Below are 25090 nucleotides of genomic sequence, written 5' to 3' on the forward strand. Positions count from 1 at the left end.
TGGAGGCAGCAGGGGTCACCCGCCGGGGCGAGGCAGCGCCCGGACCCCCCCGCAGCCGCCGCCGCCGCCGCCGCCGCCCCAGGGACCGCCCCGGGGACCGCCCCACGGCCGGGCCGCGGCGGGCGGGCGGCGGCGGTGATTGACAGGCGGCGCGGCCCACCCGGAGGGCGGAGGCGGCGGGGGCCGCCAATCAGGGGCGGCGGGCGGGCGCGGAGCGGCGGGCGGGGGCGGGGCGCGGGCTGGGCGTGTGCCGCGGCCGCCGGCGGGGCGCGCTCCCGCTCCGCTCCCGCTCTCCCCGCACGCACATTGTCCGGGCGCGGCGGCGGCGGCACAGCGCCCCGGCGCCCCGTGCCAATGCGGGGCGGGCGCGGCACGGCGGGGGCGCCTCCACCACCGCGGTGGAAACTTCCCCTCGCCGCCGGGCCGACGCGCGGCTGAAGCCCCCGGCGGGGAGAAGCGGAGCGGGGTTTCGCCCGCCCGGGGGGGCGCCTCGTCTAGTTTGGTTTTTCCTACGTTGGAAGGGCAAAAGCGAATAATACTGTTACCCGGCTTTAAACTTCCGCGCCCCGCTCTCCAGGACGCGCATCCCGCCTGGCGGGGTGGACGAGCCGGTGAGTGACCGCCGGCAGCGGGCTGGCGCTGGGTCGGGGTGGGTGGGACGCGCCGTCGCGCAGGGGCAGCGCCCACCGGCTCGGCGGGGACGGGTCGGTAGCGCCGCCGCCACCTGTTAGCGGGGCTGTTTCCCCCGCCGCCAAGTTCGCACCCCCGCTGTGCTGGGGCTGCCCCCGCCGTGTCCGGGGCGGCGATGAAAAGGGCCGGACCCTCGGCCCGGTGGGCGGCGGCGGCGGGGCCCGGGGTGTCGGGGGCGGTGGCGGCCACCCACCCACCTGCTCGCCTGGCCGCGCCATGACTCTGCTGTCTAGGCGCTGCCTGCCCACCCGAGCCCCGGCAGGCCGCCGGGGTGGGAGGGTGGTGGAGTACCACAGAGCTACAATCTCTGTACTCCTTTGCCCTCCATTCTCTCGGCCCTCCATCCCTTACCTCCTTCTGCACCCACTGCACATTCGTCCTGTGCTCACCCTCCCAAGCTGCAGCCCTTTTTCCTTCCCCCCCATCCCTTGCCGTCCCGCTCCCCTCCATATCCCTTAGCTGCAGCCGTGTTCACCTCTTCTTCGCACCCCCAGTTTGCAGCCCACTGCACCCGTCTTGCCTCATCCCCTTGCATCCCTCACACTGTTCCGATGATGCTTCAAAGGGGGAGCACCAGACTCCCCGCTCTTTGCCAAAGCAGGTACCTGCTGGGCTCTGACACGCCTCAGGGGAGACCAGCTCCATGGCGGTGCCAGGCGTCGCCAGGCCCGGAGCGACGCGCCGAGGGGGCAGGCAGGTGGCGGAGGTGCAGGTATTTGTGTGCCTCCGTGAGCAAGTGAGCGAGGTCCCCCGTTCTGCGAGCATGCGGCTCTGCGGAGCTGGTGACACCTCCCTCTCTCCTAGGGACGCTCGCCGCCGGGGCTCTGCGGCGTGCCGAGGCTGCCTGCGCCCTGCTGCCCTGCAAAGGGTGTCGCGGCGTCCGGGGCTGCAGTGTCTTCACCCCAAGTGAAGGTGCAGCTGATGGCTCGCTTGGCCCATACAGGTCCTGACTGGGCATGTGTTTTTAATTGCCTCAAGCAGTGAAGCGTGCCTGGAGACAAGAATGAGAAGTCCGAGTGGACTGGCGAACTCTGGAGCTGCTGGAGAAATGCTTAGGACAGCTGGAAACAGGACTGTGCAGCAGGAATGGCTTGTTAAGCCATTGCATGGCAAGTCAAGCCATTGACTATTTCAGTGTCCTGAGTTGGATGGTCGTATCTCTTGTAGCCTGCGATGTGCAAGTTACTCCTGGGTAGGTCTCTGAAATGCAGAAAGGGTATGAACTCCTGGTGAGGCTGTGTCACGATGTACTTCAGTCTGGTTGGCATGGGTAGGATGTGCAGCTTGGAGCAGGAGCTGGTTTTGAGTGGAGGAAAGCACATGAGGTTTGGTGTGGGCTCAGCTAAAGAGTTGCTGTAGTCAGAACTGCTGATGTGTTTATCCTTCGCAGATATGAAGTATTTTAATTCTACAGCTGGTGATTTTCCCAAGCGTTTTTAAGACAGCCACGACTGAATCCATGTGTATCTCCCCTCTGTGTGTCTGGTCCTTTCCCTCTCCTCATAAAATGTTTTTCCTATGTGATTAATAATGTGCCAACTGCTTCATTTCAGCACTAGGGAGGCTGATGCTGATTGATTTCCCTGTTCAGTCTTCTCGGTGGGTCTGGAGGCTGATGGGTGTTATCACTGTAGAAAAGTCTGCTTTTGGGTGGGAGCTGTCAGCATGTCTTCTTTTTTATCTCAGCGAACCTCTTACTTCTTTTAATTAAAAAGAGGTGAAGTATGCATGGTAATACCCTTCATGTTTACATGAAAATGATATTGTAATTAGCAATCATTATCTCAGTTTGAGATATCGCTGAGATATTTAAACAGGTCTTATGACCTGAGGGACACTTTTCTGGCCCCAGGGAGTTGCCCTGGTTGTGGTTCTCTCCTGTGGTGAATTTGATTCTTGGCTGCTGCCAGTGGTAAAGGTAGAACAGCAGTGGGAGTAGCCTCGTGTTCCTCTGATGTCGGCCTAGAAAGCCATGGCCACGGTTTCCTTATTGAGCCTGCTTCTGCTTCCCAGGGCTCCCTGGCACCACGCGTGTGGAGATGGTCTGCCTTTGATAGCTTTCACCCCATGGTCTGAGGATTCTCAAGGGGACCTTGCTCTTCTCTTGGGGGAGGGGGATAAAAACAGGCTGAAAAATTGCCAATTGACCTTTTTTTTTCCCCTGGTTCTCCCAGGGATGTTTGGAGAAGGCTGCTGATAATGTGGGAAACTTTTCCCTGTGAGAGTAGAGATCCTGAGGCATCCTTGTCCATCTTTCACCTGACTTCCCTTCCCTTTAAGAGGAGCAAAGCTCAGCTCAGACATAAACATTTGCTTCCAGGCTGGATATGGCTCCCACTGCCTTCCCTCCTGCTACCAGTGGACCCCAAATTTACCTTTCTGTTAGGCTGCCCTTAGAGCTTACCAGGTTTTCTTGGGGTGAAAAACCATTATGGAGCAGAAAAGTTGAATACTGGGGAAACATTCAACAAAATAAAATCAAGACAGAATGTACTGCCTATGGAGAGGGATTCCTTGTGGGAGGGTGGTGATTCTCTTCTGTCTCTCAAGATGAGTTATACAGTATCCTGTGTTTTTGTCAGTCTAGGAAAAGCAAAATGGTTGTGCTTCAAGTAATCTTGAGTTGTAATTTATACCCGGCTTTCTATATTAACATTTTTGAATTGTAAACTTAAAATCAGTGCTTATTAAACAGGAGATAAAAATGTTGAATGTATGTTTGAATTTTACATGTATTAATCTAATAATATATTTATGACATGATACTTGATCAGCTCTATACCTGGCTGAAGACCACAAAACAGTGTTACTCAAACAAATTATTTGACAAATATGGATGGGATTAAATGAATGATCTATTTCCCAACTGCTGTTCAGCTGATCTGCCATGGCATGTTCCTTGTTCTCTTTCCCTTCCAGTTTTCATTCCATTTTTGCATGATTTATCTTTTCCTGAACTGTCCCTGATACCTGTTTCATTTCTCTTTTTTGTGTCATGGTTTTCCTTCCATTCTTTCTTCTGCCTCTTTCTTGAACCTCTCTTTCCATGCTTTCTGAGTCTAAATTAGCCTTTTTTCTTCTTTTTCTGTACCTTCCTGATAGAGTTTTTTATTGAGCACTTCATAGTCAGCTCTACTAAATCTGGTATGTGTTTAAACTCATAAAAATGTAAAACTGAACCCAGACTGTGTGTGAGTGTGAAGATGTTTGCTTGGTGGTAATGCTTCTCTGCTTCTCCCCGTGTTTTCTGGCTGTTGCAGGAAGGGTGTTTCTGCAGTTCTGGAGGTTTTCCCCAGCTCTCATTTTTGCTTGTATTCTCCTTATGCCTCTTTCAAGAGTGAATTTGACTTTGAATCTTAAGAAAGCAACCAGATCAAATGGCAGCCCTTGTGTTGTTCCCTGGTTGTGTATCTGTATGCAGCCTGCTTCCATCTGCTGTCTGACCAAACCCAGCCTTCCTGCCTGGCAGTTTTGCTTTCCTCCTGGCATCATCCTTCCTCCCCACTGGGTTTACAGCCAGGAGGTGTCTTTTCAGTAGGGCAAAAGGAATAAGTGCTCTGGATATTTTCTGGTTTAAATATTACTTGCAGAGTCTGTATGAAATTCAGGTTGATGAGGGTAGGTGGCAAGAGGTGAATAGGTCATTGTGCAGGTTATAGTGCATGACCGAGCAGCCACAATATTCAAATTTGATCTAGTATTCAAAAATTAAAGTCTCTTTTAAAAAAATTGAGAATTCTGTTATAAAGAAGACTTGGTTTGTTTTGTGGTTTGGTTTGTTTTACCCCTGGGTGAAATCTAGGGATGGGGAGGATAATTCAAAAACAACAAAAGGAATAGAAAACCTTGTCTTTCAGGGGAGGAAATTTGCTCTGCCTTGGAAATGAAGCTCAGGCCGTCCAGAAGGGTGTGATGGGAGTGCTCCGAGTGAGTGATTTGCCTCCACTGATGGTTGCAGTGATGTTGCAGCAGTGCATGAGCTAAGCTGTGTATGTCATAGCTGTCTGCTTGAAGTACTGGGAGTTATGCCATGATGCCCCTTTGTACCCTGAAGGAAAGGTCTGTGCTGTACTGAAGTGAATAGTTCCGCCTCTCCTCTGTCTTCTGAGGGGGTTTGGGTAACACTGGGGTGCACTGATACAGTGAGCAATCCAGGCAGCACGTTGTTGCAAAGCTGAATTGATTGGGGAGGATGGAGCCAAGACGGCTATTCTTTTGCAGTTAATTATTTACTGCGGGGAGAGAGAGAAGCTGATGATGTTTGGTTTATAATTACAGATATCCAGAGGTAAATACTTCAGGGTGATCCAGTTTATTCTGTGTGTTGCTACCTATTTCTCTACAGTGTGGGACTAGCACTGTTTAATGACTGGCCCAGTAAAGGCAAAACCCGGTTACCAACTTCTCACCAGTGGGATATGCTTCTGTAGCTTCCTGTGTGTGGTGCTAACTGACCCGAATGCCTACAGAGGGAATAGTCTTTCCATGCTTACTGTCTTAGTGCATGACCTGCCCGTGGTGCCCATCTGACAGCAATGTGGGCTCCTGGAACAGCTGATCTCTGTGCTGAAAGATGGTTTTGTGGTTAAAGCCACAGGTTTGTGAGCTGGGGAGTCCTGACCCCCCATCTGGCCTTGGCTAAGCTGGTTGCTTATCTCACTGGACTTGTCTTTGGGAGGGATACTGACCTAGCAGATAACTAGCAAATATCCAGCCTATCTGCTCAAGGGGTGGGATGCCCTGGGTGAGGCACTCTGATAATGCAGAGGCTGTGGCAGCCCAGGTACCTGTATGCTGCTGTGCTGTGGGCCAAACTTTAGGAGGATTTTTCCTTTTGCATAGCTAAATCCATTATAGATCAGACTGCTCGTATGCAAGTTAAATTCAAGAGCTGGTGGAGCCGAGTTTAAATGTGTGTGTGTGGGAGCAATAACTTGACGAATACAAAAAAGAGACATTGCTGCAATGTCTCTGGGAAGATGCCTGTACATCTTCTGCTTGTTTAGCATCCTTGAGAGAACAGCAGACGTGAGGGAGAAGCTGTGGCCTGTGAAATGAAGAGGATGTTGTGCTCTTACTGGGAGAAGAAGAGGAGCAAGATCTAAAAAGCCAGGGAGTAGGAGTGAAATGAGGGATGCAGGTGTGCACAGCAGGGGCTGCTCCAGGCTGCCCTGTTCTCCCTGGATGAGGCTCTGCAGAGAGAGGAGTGAGGAGGAGATCAGTGGAAAAAGGCATTGTGGAGGCTGCTGTTTTGCAGTGGTTCGTTGGCTCTCCTGCTGGTCAGGGCTGAACTGAGGCATGGCTTGGCTGGCAGTGGAAATGCATGGGACTGTATTCCCTGAGAAAGGCAAACCAGTGAAAAATCTCCAGAGAGTCTGGCCAGCAAGTGCTTGTGCCTGAGGCAAGCTGGGATCTTGTTTAGAGGCTTGCTGAGAAGTGAGCTCTGTTCATCAGCAGTTTTTTGGGGTAACAGGCACCCATCACGTCGGCCTGCTCCTGGATCACGCTCTATCTGGAGCGCTCTGACACTCCATGCTATCTTCAGCGATTCTGTGGCTTACATCCAGCTCTATTCAGCCTGCTTCAAACCATGTGTATAGAATAAGCTTCAATGTATAAATTTGGAGCCTGCAAATGATGGATTCCATCCCACCCCAGATAGCCACTGCAGCAGCCAGAGCAGTATTCCTGGTGTGGCACTAGGTCCTCTGTTTCTGTAGTGATTGTAGCAGCCATTCTCCTTCCCTTCTGATGGCTTTGCATTGGATGTCAGGGGCTTAATTTTATGTGAGAGACTGGAATTCATTCTCCAGGAAAAGGCTGGGCCTGAGAAACCAGGCTCTGGATGGTATGATAAATAGATAAAACAGTAGTTGATTATGTTAAATAAATAAAACATCGCTGTTTCTTGTATGGGACTGATCCAGGCTTGTGTGTATGCTAATTCTGTGATTAATTTTTTCATTGTCTCCCCTTGGATCTCTGTAGAGGCAGTGGCTCCTTTTGGGTCCCACTCTGTTAGACTCCTGCTGTGAACAGCCCAACTCCGCTTTGTAGAATGCAAACCTAGCAAATGCTGGTGAAAGCCTGGTGTGTGTATGTGCACCCCTCGCTTCCCCTCCTTGTGTGCAGAGGATGAATACATAACCTTACAATATAACCTTGGTCATGCAAGGTTTCTTCCACTCTTGTTTCTCCCGGCCTTTTCCTGATTTGCTTGATATTGTAAGAGGCCAGTCAGCTTTTTCTGGAGGGTTTGTCCCATTTTCCACAGAGGCAGCCTTGGGCGAGTGGTCTGCTCCCTGACCTGCTTTGACAAGCATGTGCTGGCTTCTTGCTCCGCTGATGTGGGAGGGAGGGTGAGGATAAGTGCTGGGGGCTAGGCAGGGGGAGGACATTGCCATGCTGGTTGGTGGTGTCACCTCCCATCTGGCAGTCAGTGTAGCTGCTGAAGGATGAGGAGCTGCACGCAAATTCCCACCTCACTTTCTGCCTCGTTCTCCTGGGGTGTGTGGTGGCTGTACTGAAGTCTCAGAGGGTCGGATCTGCTCTCTCTCCTCCTAAGTGTACAGCTGCATGTCCTCCATTCTGTGGTACTCAGTTGCAGCTGTTCTGGTGGCCCCTATGATTTCCAAATATCAAGGTATTGATTCTCAAAGCGTATGCACTGGAAAGAAATTACTGCCATGTCCATGGTAGAGGTAGGAAACAGAGGTGTGAGAGAGTCAGATCTAGACCTGGAAAAGTGCTTCAGACCCTGATATCCACAGGAACAAGGCTATGTACTAGTGTGGCTCATGGTCACGGGGACATGTGCATGGTCTCACCAGATCTGTGGCAAAGCAGGGAGGTACATGGATGAGGGTGGAAATCTCTGATTCATGAACAAATTATAGTCATCTGATCCCCACAATTACTGCACCTGATTATCAGGGGCCTGATAAGATGTCCTCTGCTTCACATTCCTTCTATGATGAACACATTAATCTCTGTTCAGCAGACGTTGGTTTATACCTCTACTGTTCTTCTTCCTCTGTGTTTATATCTCAAGCAGCCACCCCTTTCCAATCTGTGAAGTGTCCAGGCTTGGCTGCCCCTCATATCTGCTAGAAAGTGAAAAATTGCCAAGTATCTACCAGTGCCTATAGCTGGGGCACACACCAGGCAGGGAGTGGAAAGACATTATTACAACCGCTTGTTTTACAGCTGGGAACTGGGGAATGAAAATTCACATTAACAGGAGGAGCCTAGAGCAGAGCTGAGAACAGAAATTGTTGTCCTAGTCTGGCACTTTGACTGCAAGGTCAGCTTCCCATTTCCTTTGGTAACTGATGAGTGTCAAAAGATTCACCACCCAGCTGTTGACGTGTTGCTAATCTGATTTTCTGATGAGAGAAATGGTTTCTTATCACAATGAACCCTGAGACGGTGCGGGTTTGTTTCCTTTTATCATTTCAAGCAAGGCTGTCTTGACTGTTACTTTGATATTTTAGGTGTCTGGTCTTAGAAGTGATGTGAGTGGAGGGCTGGGATGGCAGTCCTTTGCACGTCAGTCTTCCAGGCTGTAAGTGGGGTTTGTGTCCGAAGAAATGGGTAGACATCCCCTGGTAAAACTGAGTGTCTTGTTACGAGTTGGAAAAACAGTAAGAAGATTTGTTGGAGGCCTCTGGATGGGAATTGTTTTTAAAATCAGAGGGCTTTAGGATCTTAATTTGTGTTGGTGGCAGATGTTTGCAAAATGAGCAATTTCCCTATTGGTCATCTGCACTGAGGCACTTTTTGTGGAAAGATCTAAAAAACAACATGCAGTTAATTGGCCAAAAATTTGAGGTTAAAAATTAAAACAAACTTCCCAGGGGAAGAAAAAAAAAAAAGGTGGGTTTCTTCAAGAAGCGAAAACCCTTTACTTTTTTTTCCAAAGCAGTTTCCGAGGCACCTAATCTAATCTTTCCAAAACAATTCTCTGGCAGCCAGGGCTCACATGTTCTAAAAAACAGTGTAGAAAGGAATGTATGGTGACAGTTTAATTTGTTGCTGAAATATGCTCACCTCTGGGGTAATTCAGAGCAACCGTGGAGTGGATGATAAACCTCTTCAGGACTGACGGTGAGCAAAGGGAGGCTGCTGAGATGAAACCGCCCATGCAGAGGTGTAATTCCTGGGATTTAGGTTTGTCTTCCTCCTTTGATTCCAATGGGGCCGTAGCTTGTTCAAATGCTCTAAACAGGGCAGTTGTCGCTGAGTCCTTGCTGTGGCAACAAGGGAGGTTTTGGTGGTGATTCTCTGAAGGAGGAGCCTCTGGTAGTAGCCAGCTTTAGAGATGGCGGAGGATTATAGCCCATAAGGTAAAGGTCCCTGGCTGAGGATTTGTAAAGGGCAGCTAGTTGGATTTTGTAGTCACCAATCCGTGGATGTAAACTGAGCTGTAAAAGCTGGCTTGAAATTTTCTGCTGTTTTAAAGGAAAAACAAGGAAATTGCCTTGGAAAGGGAAAACAAGGATGCTCTTGAGAAGGCTCAGGAAAGCGCTCCTGAGTTTTAGTGGAAGAGGTACAGTTGAAAAAAAAAGGATGTATAGAGTTGCTTATCTGAAGTGTGCTTCTTGTGAAGAGGTGGAAAGCTGAGTGCCTGGGAGAGGGCTGGGCTTTCTCAGAGCATGCTGCTAAGTACATGGGGGTTTTTTTTGGCAAGCCCTGCAATTGAATTGCAACAGGGTTGTGAGGTCTTGTTCAGATTCAGCTGAAGTTGGTTGAACTCTATTGACTGCAGTGGCTGGGCTGGTGGGCAGTGCAGCATCTCTCAGGTCAGTTCAGGTTTTCATCTCCTTTGTGGCAAAGTCTTTGCACCTGGAATTAGTTTATTCGATTTGCAGCTTAGAGCAATTTGAGAAGAAATCCCAGGGGAGGAGAAAAAGAAAAAGAACACTACCACCTGAACAGATCAAAATAATCAAATGGGTTGTGTTGAGGAACTGGGATGTGACTGGCAGCTGCTGCGTGGAGGTGGACAACCAGCAGTCACACTTTCTCAGCACGGCTTGCTCTGCTGGGGCATGGGGAGCAAGTACTGTTGAGATTAGAATGCAAAGAGATTATGTTTAAAATCTGAGGTAGGAGCCTGTGAGTTTGGTGACAACTGAATGCTGGGGTGGAAGAAAAAGCTCTGCCAACAGTAAGTCACCCTTTCAGAGAGCCGAATTAAACTTCTCATTTTCTTCTGAACCCTTCAGTTCAGTCCTACCTTGGGTAAATGTTGTGCAGTCTCTTCTGTGCTTGCTTTTTTCCCCCCTATTTGATTTGAAGGCCCTTTGTAGCAACTTATCCCCCATGCATCCTGTAAGTTATTCTGCCTGCAGTCCCCATCTGAGCTTAATTTTGTTGATTTCTGTAGCACAAGGGCTGATGGCTTCACGAATCTCAAAACACCTCCTCCATCTCTCCCCTGGCCAGCCCAGCAGCATGACAGCTCCGTTTAACGTGTGCCATCTGCTTTGGCGTCCTGCCCCTAGACTCGTTATTTTGCAGTAGTCTGCATCAAGCTCCTGTGTTACCTGCCCCAAAGGATTGCATATCAGAAGTCATGAAAAGAAGAGTCCTTAAGGCTGCCCTGTAAATCCCAAGTTTCTCTACCAGAAGAAATTGCAGTCCTCTCCCATGTCCTTGACCCAGCCCTGCTGCATGTGTTCATCCTTCCCTGCCTGTCATGGTGCATCTCTTGACACGCACAAAGTGAGCCTTGCAGGCTCTCTGAGTTCTCACGGCACAAAGTGTTTGGTGTTTGGGATGTTCTTCTTTCTTCACCTGCTAACACAGAGGCAGGCTGAGACGTGCAGCTCTGCCTTCTCTTCAGCCATCCCCAAAATTATTTGGAACCACTTGAAACATCATTACAGGGAAGGTGTTGTGAAGTTTTCTTGATGGTAAACACTTAAAGGCATGGGCCTCTCATCTCCCACTTGAAGTGTGGTGTTACCCTCAGGCCTTAGGGTCTGAAGTGCTTTCATGTTAGGTGCAGGGTGAGATAGTCCCTCTCTGAAAAGCTCACCAGTAAAGTGCAAGATGGGGAACGTCAGGGTGCAGTTCCCCTGTGCAGATGTTGGCATCTACCATCCCAGCCCTTCAGTCCCCCTATACATGCAGCAGAGGAAATGAGCACTTCCACCTCATTGTAATGTGGGTGAATGCCTGAAACAGATTGGACAGACTGTGCCTGTCTCTGCTCACTGATGATAGAGAGGCTCTGGGTGATGGGCTCTTGTGGACATACCTGTGCTGTACATGAATTGAGCCCTGCCTTGACTAGCTGCACTGAGCATGCTGCGGTAGCACAAAAAGGAGGCAAGATTGTTGAATGTGGTCTGTCCTTGGCTGTCCGATCTGGTAAGCATGTTCATCTTCCTTTGGTCAAGAAGCTACCCTTCGCTTTGATTTCTTGGTGGCCAGGAGTGGAGGAGAGGGACTTCATCCAGACAGCAACGGGAAGACCGAGTTAAACACCTGTCAGAGGTGCTGCTAGGGCAGAGCTCCAGTCCTGTCTCAGCTCTGGACCAAAGGGATATTTTAACCCTTGGTTAAAGTGAAGGCAGAAAGTGTAGGTATGCATGGAACAGTTTTGTCCTTGGCTCATCCTTTCATACTGAGGCCGAGTAGCTGCTGACATAGGTTGGGGGTTACTCAGGTACTTCTCAGGAGCTCCTGACCTCCTGCATGTGCCCAAATAGGTACCGTATTGGAGTGGGGAAAGACATGAGACCTCTAAATCTAGAGCTGAAACAATAGCATGGGGACTTCAGCAGGTGATAGCAGCAGGAGCCTTCCAGTGCCTCAAAAAGGGCTGCATGGCTGGGGGTTCCAGGCTTGGTGGGTAAAACTCTTTCTGTTAGGGGAGAGCCTTTTCCCTAACACTGAGGCACTGCTAAATGCCATATTGTGGCTTTGAGGATGATGGAGTGAGTTTCTGTAGATTGTATCCCATTTGACTTGAACCTTCATGTTTTCTCTGAAGACCCTGGCATGGTCTGCAGGGAGCAGGTTGGAGGAGACCTAGAGCTGTTCTTGAAGGAACTAGAAAAATGAAGTTGAGCCAACTGAAAGGAATAAAGCCTGATAGCCTGGGGAGGATTTTCTTGACTGGCTGAGTTTCCCCTTTGATTTGGAGCACTTGTTCCATCACGCCTTTTGCTGGGGAAGAATTAGCCCGGTGGCAGAAATGCAGTATGCGGGGTGTTTTGGGAGTGAGAAGCCTGTCCACAGCAAGAGCCCACAGAGCTTGAGCTCAGCCTCCGAGTCCCTGTGCCGACAGCTGGTTGCAAGCCTGCTCAGTAGGGGATGGTGCCATGCCAGAGTCTTTACCCTCCATCTCATGCCTGTGTTGTCAGCATGGTTCAATGCTACAGCCCTGAAGAAAAAAAGAGTCAGTTTTATACCCCAGTGTTTTTTGTTGTTGATAGTCATGCTGTAATTCCCATCACTTCAGACACCCATTAAATGCTGCTCTGGAGAGTCTGTCTAGTGTGTGCACTGCAGTCACTTCAAACTTTACAAGAGCGGGAGGTCTGTTAGAGGTGGAATTTCTGGATGGTCCTAGGTGGGAAACATAAACTGTGCTACAGAAAAAGGCAAAAAATTACCTTGCGTTCCATTATATGGTGCATTTTCCTCACTTCACAATACATCTGATCTCTCCCTGCTGTCTTTCCTGGCTACACGTGTCCACCACAAACTTTTGTACTTTTCATCTCATGCTTCTAGGGAACAGAGAGGGCAGGTATGAAAACACTCAGGAGGTTTTTAATTCAGTAAGGTATCAGGGCTTGCAATTACCATATGTTTTTTCTCTGATACTTTCCTTGTTGTCTTTTCCCTCTGACCTTTGGTACTGTAAACAGCTGACAGTGTTTGAAGAGAGTCCCAACAGGGAGGCACCTGGCACAGCATCGGGTCCTTGCAGCTCCTGTGCGTTCCTAGGTACGTGCTTAGGGCCGGCCTTTTGCTGGCATCCACCTGCTTCTGGCTGGATGCACTGTGACAAAACAGTGCTTTTTACTGGTTAATTTTTGCCACCGATGGCATGCTGGTTCCCTTGTCAACAGGAGATGGTTTATAGGTCCCTGGAAGATTTGCAGCAGTGTCACTCCACTGTTTGCTTTCCTGGTTGAACAAGCGCTCATATGGGTCTTCGAAAGCTGGCGGGAGAAACCAGCATCCCTCCCTCCCTTTCACAAAGGCTTTGTAACTATATGACCTTCTAACTAGTTTTCCTAACTCCCCAATAACATATATGTAATTAAATCTAAGCAGACAAGGCCATATCAAGCCTTGGGCATGGGAAATTGTGTAATACCATCAAGTTGCCTTTTGCGTCCATGGCAGACCCAACCTTACTGCACCAAGAACTTCCTTAGGATTTTACCTTTAGGGTGGGAAGAGAACTCCCGTTGCATGAAACCCAGTTCCCTCCGGTAGTCCATCAAAGGCTGTTTTGGTTTCTGATTCAGCTCTGCAAATACTTTCTAGTGGCTTCTGACTGGATATGAATTTGGCTGATATTATTTCCCCTGTGAAGGCTAGAGCAAGGGAGAGAAAACTAAAGTAGCTTGTCTTAGCCTGAGTCAGCACTGCAGAGTTGCAAGTTTCTGTAGATCCTAATGAAAGGTCCCTGCCTTATCTGTCTTGATATTTCACTGGTTGCACAACTTGCAGATCTCATAGATGCAAATATTTTCCCGGGGTTGGCCCTGGTTGCCCAAGGAGGGTGTTTGTTCAGATTCTCATGCTTTGCAATTAATATAAGCTTCTCAACTCCGTGTGAGAGAAAGAAAGGGAAGTGATGCTAAGTGGTTTGTGTTTTTTTTTCCCTCTCTCGGTATTGTTGTTCCTCACCAGCTGGCTACTTTGAAATGAGCGTGTTGTGGTTTTTTTCCATAAGGAGCAACATGTTGCTGCAAATTCAGCTTCGGAGAGGTTGTGGGAGCTTTTGTCCGCTGGCGCTGCAGCTGCTGCGGGCAAGGCACAGACAGTACGTGGTGCTGTGGGTACCCAGCCTCCCAGCCTGGTCTGGCTGCAGGGAGTGCCAGCCCAGCTGAGCGGCAGGATCCTTCTTTCCCACTGCATTCCCACATACACTTGATGGTGGCTGGGAGATGCAAGTCCTTCCCTTGCTCCAGACTGTGCAAGAGCAGCTAAGTTCATACCGTAGGATGTTGTCAAAGGGATGAGAACCTGTTTCAAGTAAATACCTTTTCTTTGCCTCGTTTAGCTATGGCAGCCTTATCTTAAGAGGGCTGTATGAAGTGTGCTTGTCACAGCTGTGTCAGGCACCCACACAGCTCACGGAGATATCTTGCATGTTCTCTTCTGAGCTACTGTATGAAAAGCGGCTACTTTAGAGGGTAAATTGCCTCCATGGGTTTAAGAAAAAAGATCTAGTTTAGATCTAGAGAGCACACTTCATGTTTAGGTACAGTGGAAAACCTTTGAGTGAACTTCATGAAGTCTGTGTTCATTCTGTTTTTCAGAATACTCTCTGAACTTGCATTTTTGTTTTGTGCTCTGCAAAAGCAACAATTCCTTTGGGGCTGTAGAATAAAGGATGAAACACTTGCTTAAAGTGAATACTTGTAGAATGAAGAATAAAACACTTGCCTAAAGTGGTGTGGAGAAGTTGTTACCCTGTAAAACTCAGCCTGGGCCATTGGCTGTGTTTCACAATGACCTTGGCCAGTCACACTGGTGGTGTCTTAGGACCATGCAGCCACTTGAGTGGGAGGGGAAAAAAGGCAAACTCCATAACTTTTGTATCTGATCAGGGTTTTCACTGTTAGCATAATTCAGATTTCCTGTTGGAGTTGACATAGTATGTCCTGAGTTTGATCAAAACTGAGGAAGTAAGGGAAAGTGAAGCCTGTGGAATAGCAGCCACCACTTCAAACAACTTCTTTATGGAAGCTCTCCATTTGGGCAAGAAATACTAACCTCATATATATTTTCCTTCAATGCAGGTCTTCACCCTCTCTGCCCTAATCTTAAATCTACAATAATTGTAGATCCTAGAGCCTAATCAGCCTTTGATGGAGGGAATTGATGAAGAGTGAGACAAGGTCTACTGTGAGTTTTTAAGGATGGATGGATGGACTGTGAGGCTAAGTTGACAAACTTTCAGTCTTCTGAGCTTTATTTTTTCCTTGCTGTTGGAATAGGAATTTTTATCTTGTGTTAATATACTCACATTACAAACCATTGCAGCTTGTCCTTTTGCTTGAGTGATGCTTCAGGTTAAAGTTGACTGCCTTGGCCTGTGAGATGGTGGTTTTCTGTGGATTTTTCCATTTTTAGAAAAAGCTCTTTGCAAACACTTGATTAATTTTTTAAATTTAATTTTATTTCTTCAGTTGAAGTTCCTGTGTGGGAACAATGGGTGCTGTGAAGGAATTGTATCCACTACACTATGCTGTGGCCTTGAAGGTTCATTGTAGGGACACACGTGGTCCTCGGGGTATTCCTGTCTGAAAATAAGAGTATTTTAAGGGAGAAACCAAGCAGCAGCTTATTTCTAGCATGGTGTGAATGATGTGCAGGAGTGAGAGACTGCTGGATGTTCCTTAGGAGCCCTGAAAAACAGCACATGGTGAGCTGCACTACCCACCCTTCAGTGGAGAGGGAGCTTTATCAGCACATCACCCCTGTTCAAAACCTAACTGGCGGCTTGTCTCTGCCAGGCTCTTGTGAAGGTACATGATCATGTTTGAGATCTCACAATATTGGCAAGACTAAAAATTCAGAGTTCAAGTTTAAGCCCTGAAGTTATTCTTCTAAGGAAAGAGAATTTTGTCATACCAAGGATCTGAGGAGAGTCGAGCCTCTGACTGCAGATGCTGTTGTGGTTCTCTGCTCCCTTAAGGAAAAAAAAGCCAAACCCCAAACCACCAGAACTCTGAAAGAAGTTCTTGTCCAAAAGTGAAGATTTTCTGTAGTTCTTCCAAATGACTGTTTCCTCAGGGGGATTATTTTCATAGCTTGTACGCAATTCTTTAATCCAGCTCGAAGCCCACAAGACAGATGGAGTCATGACAAGAGCCAAGAAGTTTGCATGATCTTACTAGACTGGATCATCTTTAACAGTGCCTGTTCACATCACCTGTCCATTTCTTGCTTTTCCAAACCACTGGGGAAAGAAATAAAACCCCTAGCAGCCTTGTGACATTCAGCATTACTCAAACACTGTTGCAGTCATGAGTGCCCTCAGCAAAGGGCAAATTTTGTGGGTGTGGGTGAGCACAATTGGAGAGGAACCTCAGATCACACATAGGACCAGACTCCCGCTACTTGAACAGCACCTTTGTAGCTGTTACAGTCTGTATTTATAGTAGCAGACCTAAAAAAGCCTGAAGGTGTGAAAAGGGATGATGCAGCCACCAGTATGAGCAGGCTTAGGTCTTTTGATGCACATCCCATCTCTATGTCCTCCCAGCCCTGCCTGGAGCTGCTTTTAGTGGTATTTGCTGTAGCCCAGCAGGTGGCTGTATGAGGTTTTCGATGCCCTGGGGTCCAATTTTCAACCCCCTTTCCAAAGATCATGGCTTAAGTATCAGAGCTTCAGTTCTTGTCTTTGCTGGTGCTTGTGAGGGCAGGGATGACCAATTGAATAAAAGGTCAGGACTCATTTGCTGGGGGCTGGTGGCAAAGGGTGATGCCATGAAATACTCCCAGCAGTCAGTGATTTGCAGAGTGATGTAGGTCGTGTAACAGATCTTCACACGCAGCATATAGAACTGCATATAGAAAATATAATAATTTTACTTGTAACAATAAAGTTGTATTAATTATCTGCTGGGGAATGGAAGGCAGATGCTTGGATTTTTCTCGGTGGGCTGAAGGGAGGTTCAGAGTTTGGTTTATTTATTTATTAATTAATTATATGTTAAACTAAAGCCAAAGAACTGTGAGTCAGCTTGATCTTCACTGCTGCAGTTCCTGTGCCATGGTCCCCCGGCATTGTCTAACAGATGCCTGTACCCACACAAGGCTGAATGAACCCAGAGACTGCAGACTTATTTTTGTCACCCTGTTGCAGAAACTCCTTAGGGAGGTTCTGTGTATGCTTAGGAGCCAGTGGTATGGGAAAGCCTCTTAGCAGAGGGTCCTGGCAAAACACTGAGCTGCTGATCCCGGGAGGAGGGTCTCTGTGCCAGCACCATATGCAATTCCTCATGGCAGCCAGATCTCCAGGGAGGAGGAAACAACTCTACCACCTCCTTCCTTCTTCAACTTTATGATGGCTGAGTTTTATGGTTGCTCTGTAGGCACGCTGTGTGCCTCCCTGGCTGAACAAAGGTATATTTTTTTTATATTATATATTCGTGCTTTCAAAGGTAATGTCAGTCTGCCTCACTGCTGTCTCAAGATGCAGAGAGGGATAAGTGCTCCAAATGGGCTAAGGTTGAAAATAAAAATAGACCAAGTGAGATCCTCAGCCAGTGTGGATTGTCTTGGCTTTAGTGGCGTCAGCGCAATGACTCTACTTTTTGCCCTTTCCTTTGGGTGAACCTTCAAGGTGAGATCTCGGTTGTGGAACTCACTTGTCTGCTTCTTACTCCTTGGCTTGGGCTGTCCCCTCCCTTCCTTTGGGAAGTGATCAAAACTTGCATCTTGTCCGTATTACACATAGATAATGGCTTAGGGCTGTCAGGAGAAGTCGTCTTTGAAGTTCTAAGTTTGCCCTCTGTGGTTATTTTTTTCATTGGATTTATTCTAGGACTTTATAAGGCATGAGCCTTATAAAGTCCTAGAATAAATCCAATGAATGCTGCTGTGTTTCTAAAAGTCTCTGCAATGTGTGCTTCCCCAGTGCTGCAGAGCTGTGTTTGAGCAGCAGAACCAGAAAATCTGAGAGGCTGGGGGGAGATGGCTGGACACCAGGAAAGAAGATGAGAAGCCATGTATATCCATATTTAAAAAAAAAAAAAAGTGATGTTTATAGTTTTGGCATCTCATTGCTGCGAGATGTTAGGGAAGTCAGTGGCTTCAGAAGATCAAGATTTGAGTGTCGTATGGACAGCAGGGACAACCAGAGCTAGACAAATTTCAAAGAGAAAACTGGTGTAGGGGCCTCTTTTTTGCTTTTCAGATAATGTGGCAGGATGAGACCCTGCTCTGAGACCAGAGATGATTTCCACTGGAAAGAGCAGAAGAAAGTTTTGGGCAGTGGAGGATCCCCAACAATGTAATTGATGCACAGCCAAAGCTTACATTGCCCTAATGAAGTTACATCACAGTAATTACAGTGCATTACAGTTCAAAGTTCAAAAGTCCCTTTTTTTCTTTTGTTTTCTTGCCTTTTTTTTTTCTTGTTTTGTTTGGTTGGGTTTTTTTTGGGGGGGGGGGCGTGTTTATTTGTTTTGATTTGGTTTTTTTCAAATGTGCAGGATCTTTTCCTGCTGTTGGATGGGATTTGCCTGGGGGCTTTGCCATGCAGAGGCTGGTCTGTGATGGAGGTTGTGTTGTCATGGCTGACAAAAGGATACTTCAGCTTAGAAGGGCACCTGCAGGATCATGTTGCCCATTTTACTTTTCCCAAGCTGTGAGTCTTCCAGCTCACGTTGCAGATGTTTCGGGTTGTACTTTGCATGGTCTCTTTCTGTGCTCTCAGGATAAGTCAGGGGCTAAGGACAGGGTTTTGTAAGTGTCAGTTGTGTCTGGTCACCAGGTGCTTGCCAGGGTAGTACCAACTGCATGCCGGTGTTGGTCTCAGGCTGACATCTCCTCCCACTGAAGACGTTCTTGGTCTAAAGACTTCAAGGTTTTCTTCTTTCTGTTTGCAGTTAGGGGATTGTGTTCAGGCTCCCTTGCATCTCTTTGTCTATTCACTTCATGCACTTTCTGACACTCTTCACAGCAAGATGTCATCCCTGAAGCTCAGGGCATGGTTTGCTTCCTCTCTGTACCTCTTTCAATCAGGCAAATCTGGTTCATGTGACTGGAGTGTATGCCCACTCTGTTGTGCCTGGTGCAAATGAGGACCAGAGTCCAGTCTTGCTCTTTTCTCCATCAATTGTTGATCTGTGTAGAGGATCCCCTAAGTTGGGCAGGGTCTTTGGAGCTTTATGGCTGTGTCAAGTGCAGTGCCAAAGCCAGACCTGGATCTACTCATTGCCTCTACCAGGGTTGTCTGAGGGACTGGAATTAAGTTGAGGGTTTCTACAAAGATGTAGGTACACCTAACCTTTAGGCATTATCAGAGGGACTTCAACTGCTCCTCTGCTCTCAGGGGCTTTGTTTATTTGTGAATCAGCTTGTTGGGCTCCAGTGTTGAGGAACCACATCTGACACAGGCTTGGTGTCTTGAATTTCTGTGGTTTCTCTTCAGCCTTACTTGGCCTACAGATGCTGGCTGTGAGCCCACCCAAATCCTGCTTGTTGTCGTTGCTGTGGACTCCCAAGGAAGCTCTGGAAGGAAACCCCCCCTGGCTTTTGCTGATTGTGCAGGTCATCCAGCAGATGCTGGAGGCTGTGACTGAGGAGAAGGCTTTGTGCTCCTGTCCCCTGCACACTCAACCGCAGCCACTGATGAGCACGTGTTTTACGACAAGAGCTCGAACGTGGGGGAACAGAAATTCCCAGCTTTACCATAAGTTTCCTGTGTGACCATCAGGAAGTCACTTAATTGTTGTGGGTTCTTCATTGCAGGGTGGAGTTCCTTGTTCCTTGATCTGCTGTGCCAGTCATGTGTTGCTGAGGGGTGGGATATATGAACCTGTGTGGAGGTCTCTCAGAGTTGAAGGAGTATGTCTCCTGAGTCCATTCTGTGATGCTTGCGAGACAGGCAGGATGAGTCCTTGGACAGCGTCCCTTTATTGCTCCAGAGCCAAAAGGGAAATGCCTTCCTTTTCAGTGTGGAGAGCTGAAATCCTCACGTCTGCAGTCTTTTTTGTAGCAAGTCTGTGATGTGACAGTGATGCGCTTAACTCACCCACAGCAACAAAATTGCTTGGATTTTTTAAAATTCATACTTCTGCAGAGGGAGGGGGTATGAGCACCACATTTAACAAGTCTGATTGGCTGAGGTCTACTATGAGCAGCAAAGTGAGGTTTGGGTAATTCAGGACCCTAACTTACTAAGTCCTGTTGATCCAAACTTAAATCTTGCACCGTCACCTTTGGATGTTCCTGTTTGTGTTGGGTTGTGTGATGGTTTCCCAGCATCGCACACGCAATGCATCGGTTGGCTCTGCATGGCTACAGACTTGGTGATGAATTCGTTTGCCATGGCTGTTGACGGGCTGGGTTTGGAGGTCTTCTGTGGACCTCTCTGCTAGCAGTGCTCACTGTCCCCATCCCTCTAGGTTGCAGCTGGCTGGTGCCACAGCTGCCAGGTCCATAAATCAGCAGCGTGCCCCTGAATATCTGCTGCATAATGATGGATGCATATTCATATTTGCCACAACATTGTGTCGCCCTGCTAATAATGTATCTTGGTGAGAAGGAGAGCAGGGACAGGGTCCCAGTAGCTGTAGCCTCCTTGCTTCATTTTATCTTCTTTCTGCTGCTACCTTGTCTCCTGCTCCCTAAGATACCCCCTCTCTTGCATTTCTAATGTATTTTCCCCAGATGTTTCTCCCAGATGTGCTGAAGCGAGCCCTGCAGGTTTGCTTTTTGCTGTGGTGCCTCCTTCCCCTCCATCCCTGCTCTGCTAATAAATCAGGGTGTGTTCCTGCAAAGGCCCTGCAAGGACTAAATGAGGGTGGGAGGATGGTTGTTATGTTTGAGCATGTAAATTAAAAGGCTCACTAATAAAAGGACATTCTGGAAGTATCTGGTCTTGGCTGTTCCTTTGAGCTCTATTTTTGAATAAGCTTTTATTGGTGTCCCACTGGGAATGGAAGGACGAGAAGGAAACTCAGTTTTTGTCCCTCATCCCAAAATGGACTGTCCGTCACTCACAACTCACCTGTGGAGAAGATGCTGTTCCACCTGTGCTGCTTTACCCTCTGTCTTGAAAAATGAGGAGGAAGAAAAGAGCTGTACCACCTTTCCCTGGAAAAGATAAAATTTTGTAAGATATGATTAGCAGCCTGTGAAATACCCCATGTGAGAGAAGATGGATGGGGCTTGACTCTGCTTTTCTTTCACTGCAAGATCCTAAGTGCTGTCCAGGGAAGCTGGGGAAGACAGCTTGGGTACTAACCGAAGTGTATCCCGAGATCTGCCTGAGTCCAACACAGTCAGGACTGTCTGTCCCTGCAGAGAGGGATTCCTCTCATTCCTGCTCTGTATTCCTTCTTCTAGGGGGACTTGAACCATTCGCAGACAAGAGGACCCTAATTCTCTGTGGAAGCTCGTTAGCCATCCAGAGGGTGAGTGCCTCATGGGCAGGAGCAGACCTGGCTCCCGCTGTCTCAGGATACTCGTATGTCTGCTTTTATGCTGCTGGCCAGCAGCTTCCACCTTTTATCACCCAAACCCAATGCCACTGGCTGGCTGGAACTTTCTGCTGCGGGAGCTGTATTGCAGTAGGACATGTCCTGTGTGAGCTATTCCATTCCTGGATACTACAGTTCACCAGTACTCTTATAAATCCTATTTTGCTCCAAAGCCTGACCTTTTAAAGTATCTTAACCATTAAGTGCTAAAAAAACTAACAAACCCCCCCCCCAAAACAAACACCTAAAACATTATCAAAACAATTCTTGAAACTTCCCAGATGCAACTACCCTGTTTTCTTATCCATGTATTTGCTGGTAAAATACATGTGTAAGGATTTAAAGCAAGCAGGAAGTTGAACAACCATACCTATTTCCATTGCAAATTCTTATCTGTGAAAAGGGCTTGTATGCATTTCCTGAAACCAGTTTCTTAATTTTTCTTTGTCAACAGCTGTTTGAGAGGAATAAGGAAGGATAGGGAAGGGAGGGAGGGAGAACAGAAGGCTCATAGGGAGAGTGTGTTTCTCGATTCTGGGGTCCTTTTCTTGCCGTGCATCAGTGGTGCTCAGGTTGGGACTGACCCTTTTCTTAAGTGATGTAGGTGGCCACCTTACAGCAGTGACTTCCCCCTTTCTTGTAGCTGGGCTTCAAGTGAGGGAAACAGCAGTGCCTGCCCCTCTGCTCCCAGCCCTACCTGCATCTCTGGGTGCTTATCTGTGGACCAGAGCATCTGCCTCTGTGCTGGCTGCCTGTGCCCATGACCCAATTGTGATTTCATCAGGATAATTGGAGAGCAGGGCCTCTCTTCCAGCACCCTGAGCTTTCCCACTTGATGTACCCTGCCTCCCCAATTGTCTCTGCCTTGGGAAGCTGGGCTGGGGAGGAGCTGCCAGCTCTGACAGCCCAACACAAAGACTCAGCGGGAGACCAACAGCTTTCCCATCCAAAACTTCTGCTGCCAGCTTTTTGTCTCAGGTGAAAACCCCAGATGGGAAATCACATTGTCTGAATTTAGCTCCTAGCTTTACCACCATTGATGGCTTTGGGCCAGTCCCTTGGCTTGTTTGCATCCCCTTGCCTGTCTCTGCAGTGAATAGGAGGGTGTTTCTGTTCATGCATGGCCACCGCCTTCAGCTCTAGCACTGAGTGCTCCATTGCCTGCAGCTTAGTAGTGAGATCTGAATTTGTCCCTTCTTGCGCTGTTGCAGCAGAGCCAGACGGCTGCAACCTGCCCTAGCATGATGACAGGACCGCTGGGCATGGGAGAGGCTGGACCTTTCCCCGGCAGCTTGCCTCCAGCTGCTCCTTTCATCAGCAAGAGGTCCAGGCAGAACATACCAGGTACCTTAGGAAACCAGCCTGGAGACAGCATCTCTTGTAATTCCACACCATTACTGGGCAGTGTTTTCCCCAAAGCCTGATATTCTCTAATAGCTGTAATTACAGAGATCCACTTACACTGGCGCTGCATGCTCATCTGCTCCAAGTTTCTACTTCATTGCACCTTATATCTTGTGGGAAAATCAATGCAATTTGGTACTGAGACTGGCAAGCCAAGAGATTGTTCAGAGCCTGGGTTCATGTTTGTGTACCACGTGTTTTAGCACTTAATGTTTACTGTCATCTATAATGTGGGTCTTGTTTGAAAGTTTCCTGGGTACCTGTCCATCTTTTTATTTACTCAAGATACATCACACTGCCTTTCTTGCATCCCATTAATGCTTATAGGTGGGATTTTAATGTAAAGGAAAGTTAAAACTTGCCTCTTCTCTTGAGCTCTGTTGTACAAAGTACCATTTGTTTTTCTGAAACAGGCTGGGAGGCCTGAGAGAAGTCTTTTCCAGGGCAAGGTGGAGGGTTTCCAGCCCAGGCAGGGAAATGTCTGCCTCTGAACCACCTGCTCAGCCCTGCAAGGCTGGAGAGGAGATGAAAGTGGAGGAGTCCTGGCAGTTTGCAGCCTTCTGCATTTTGACAGTGAGAACTTTTCCTCCTTCACACTGCTTTCCCATGTTGGTACGTTCAACACTAGGTCCCAAGTCCCGACTGCAAGATAGGAGTTCAGGTTTTATTTAAATGCCTCACATTGTCCTGACCTGCACTGTGGCCTCTTCATGCATTGTTATCCATCTTTACCAACTTTCAGACACAACTCCAGTCTCCTCTTTCTTTATGCAGGTTACTCTTGCTCATGTAGAGTCTCAAAGAGAACTGAAGTGCTGGATCATAAATCACAAGTGTAATTTAAAAGCTGTCTTCAGTTTTTTCACATCACTGGCACTGCCAGATGCAGAGAACTGACTTGGGTGCTAGCACAGGTGGTCTCTCCCATCTGCATGTGATTTTTTTAAGAGTCTGTGTTCAGCAGTGGTGTTGGATGTATAATTTGCTTGTCTGTTTCTTTCACCCACAGAGCAGTGTGTTTTTCCTCTGTGGAAGTTAGCTTGGAAGATTGGTTCTCCTGCAGAGACTGTGGTGGGATGAGTGACTTGGTATCAGGGAGACAAATAGAATGGTGGTGGTGGGAGGTGAAGGTCCCACCATGATTCTCAAGCATATCCCAGCACCTTCCAGAGTTTCCTGACTGCATGCTGCTCCTCATGCCCCATTCATGATGCTGGAGACATGGGCATGAGCAGTCCTGACTTACAAGTTTCTGTGACAATGGGGCTGCTCATCTTTCTTTGGAAAATAGTAATTTTGGTGGCCTCTATTGGGTGTGGAGAGTGGGGGGTGTGGGCAATTTCTTCATCCAGAGGGAAGCTCCTGGGTAGCTGGTTGGTTCTCTGGGTTTATTGTGTTACTGACTTATTTAGTTTGTTTGCTGTTTTGATTAGTTATAGCTACCAGTTGTTTTTCTTGGAATAAGCTGCTAACAAAGAACTTCATTAAGAACATTTATTTTTTGAGAGGGAAAGCAAGCACAGTGTAGTCGCACTCTCTTACTGCCAACAGCAGGTGATTGCACAGCTTTGTCTTTTACTTAAATATCTGACAGCTGAAGCAGGAACCAGGGAGCAGAGAACAGGTAGCAGATTTGGAGAGAATGATACTATTGTGTTTTCCTTTGTCCTTCCATATTTTCCCAAGCCCTGTGTGGTTGGGTAGTCTCTGGGAGAGGGATTGTGTTGCCAGAGGTGCTTTGACTGGAAACTGTGAGGGCTGGGCCTGGTGCAGTGACCAGTCCATGCCTGTTCCAGACTTTGTGCAAAGCTGAGGCTTGCACATTGCTGCTGGAACATGTTTATGGCTTCTGTGGAGAGGCAATCCCTCTCTTCCAGACTTGCCTATCCCTCGGACCTGCCCACAGCTTTCTGCTGTTCTTCCTCACAGGTTTCTCCGTGAATGCGCATCTGTATTTTGAGCCTCCTACATTATGTCATTCCTTACCCCTTTTCTTCCTTTCCTCTGCAGCAGTATTTTTGTGCTCAGTCCCTTGGGACAGACTGCCTTTTCCTTCAGATCTTGAAGAGCTAGCAGAGGATGGAAGAAGCCATTCTGCTCCTTTTTGGCTTTTTTCTTTTTTTTTCCCTCTAATAGAAAACATTTATTATCTCCAAGTCATCTCTCCAAAGTGGGCCAGTATTTGCAACTTTTATTCTCTTTGGCATCCCTTTCTCTGTTTTCATCTATGAGGTGCGCTGTCTGAGTTTGCAGGTATACAGCCAGCAAGCCAACAACAGGCACAATTGCTTAGATTTGTAGCTCGCTTGTTGATTTAAAAAGCAACAAATAAATTAAAATGAAGCATTGGATAGGCTTCATAACAGAGCATCAGCTTTACAGCTTCAATTCCCTAATCTCTTTGAGGCTGGACAGGCCACAGAGAACATCAGCATTTTGATCTTGGACTGAAAACAAAAGGTGGCATTTCACACCACTGGAGAGGCTCCTTCAGTCCCTCCACAGGCCGTGCTTTGTGATGTTGATGACAGTCTTGTGCACGAGTAAAGGGAGGAGACTGGACAGTCACTGGGGTAAGCCAA

General features: G+C 47.9%; 1 protein-coding gene across 2 annotated transcripts in view; it reads left to right on the plus strand.

Moving 5' to 3' along the window:
- Nucleotides 1-283: 283 nt before the first annotated feature.
- The window catches only part of HRAS (HRas proto-oncogene, GTPase), a 39996-nt gene continuing 15189 nt past the window's right edge, over nt 284-25090 (plus strand). Inside the window, exons 1-2 of one of the 2 annotated variants that reach the window (XM_066187806.1) lie at nt 284-611; nt 20971-21038. The gene's annotated coding sequence lies outside the window, so the exon portion shown is untranslated. The remainder of the gene's footprint in view (nt 612-20970; nt 21039-25090) is intronic. The other variant, XM_066187807.1, reaches the window with a different exon arrangement.

The sequence above is a fragment of the Chamaea fasciata genome, unplaced genomic scaffold (genome assembly GCF_029207755.1).
Source record: "Chamaea fasciata isolate MVZ Bird 193981 ecotype frontalis unplaced genomic scaffold, bChaFas1.0.hap1 SCAF_7, whole genome shotgun sequence".
In the NCBI taxonomy this organism is placed as follows: Eukaryota; Metazoa; Chordata; class Aves; order Passeriformes; family Sylviidae; genus Chamaea; species Chamaea fasciata.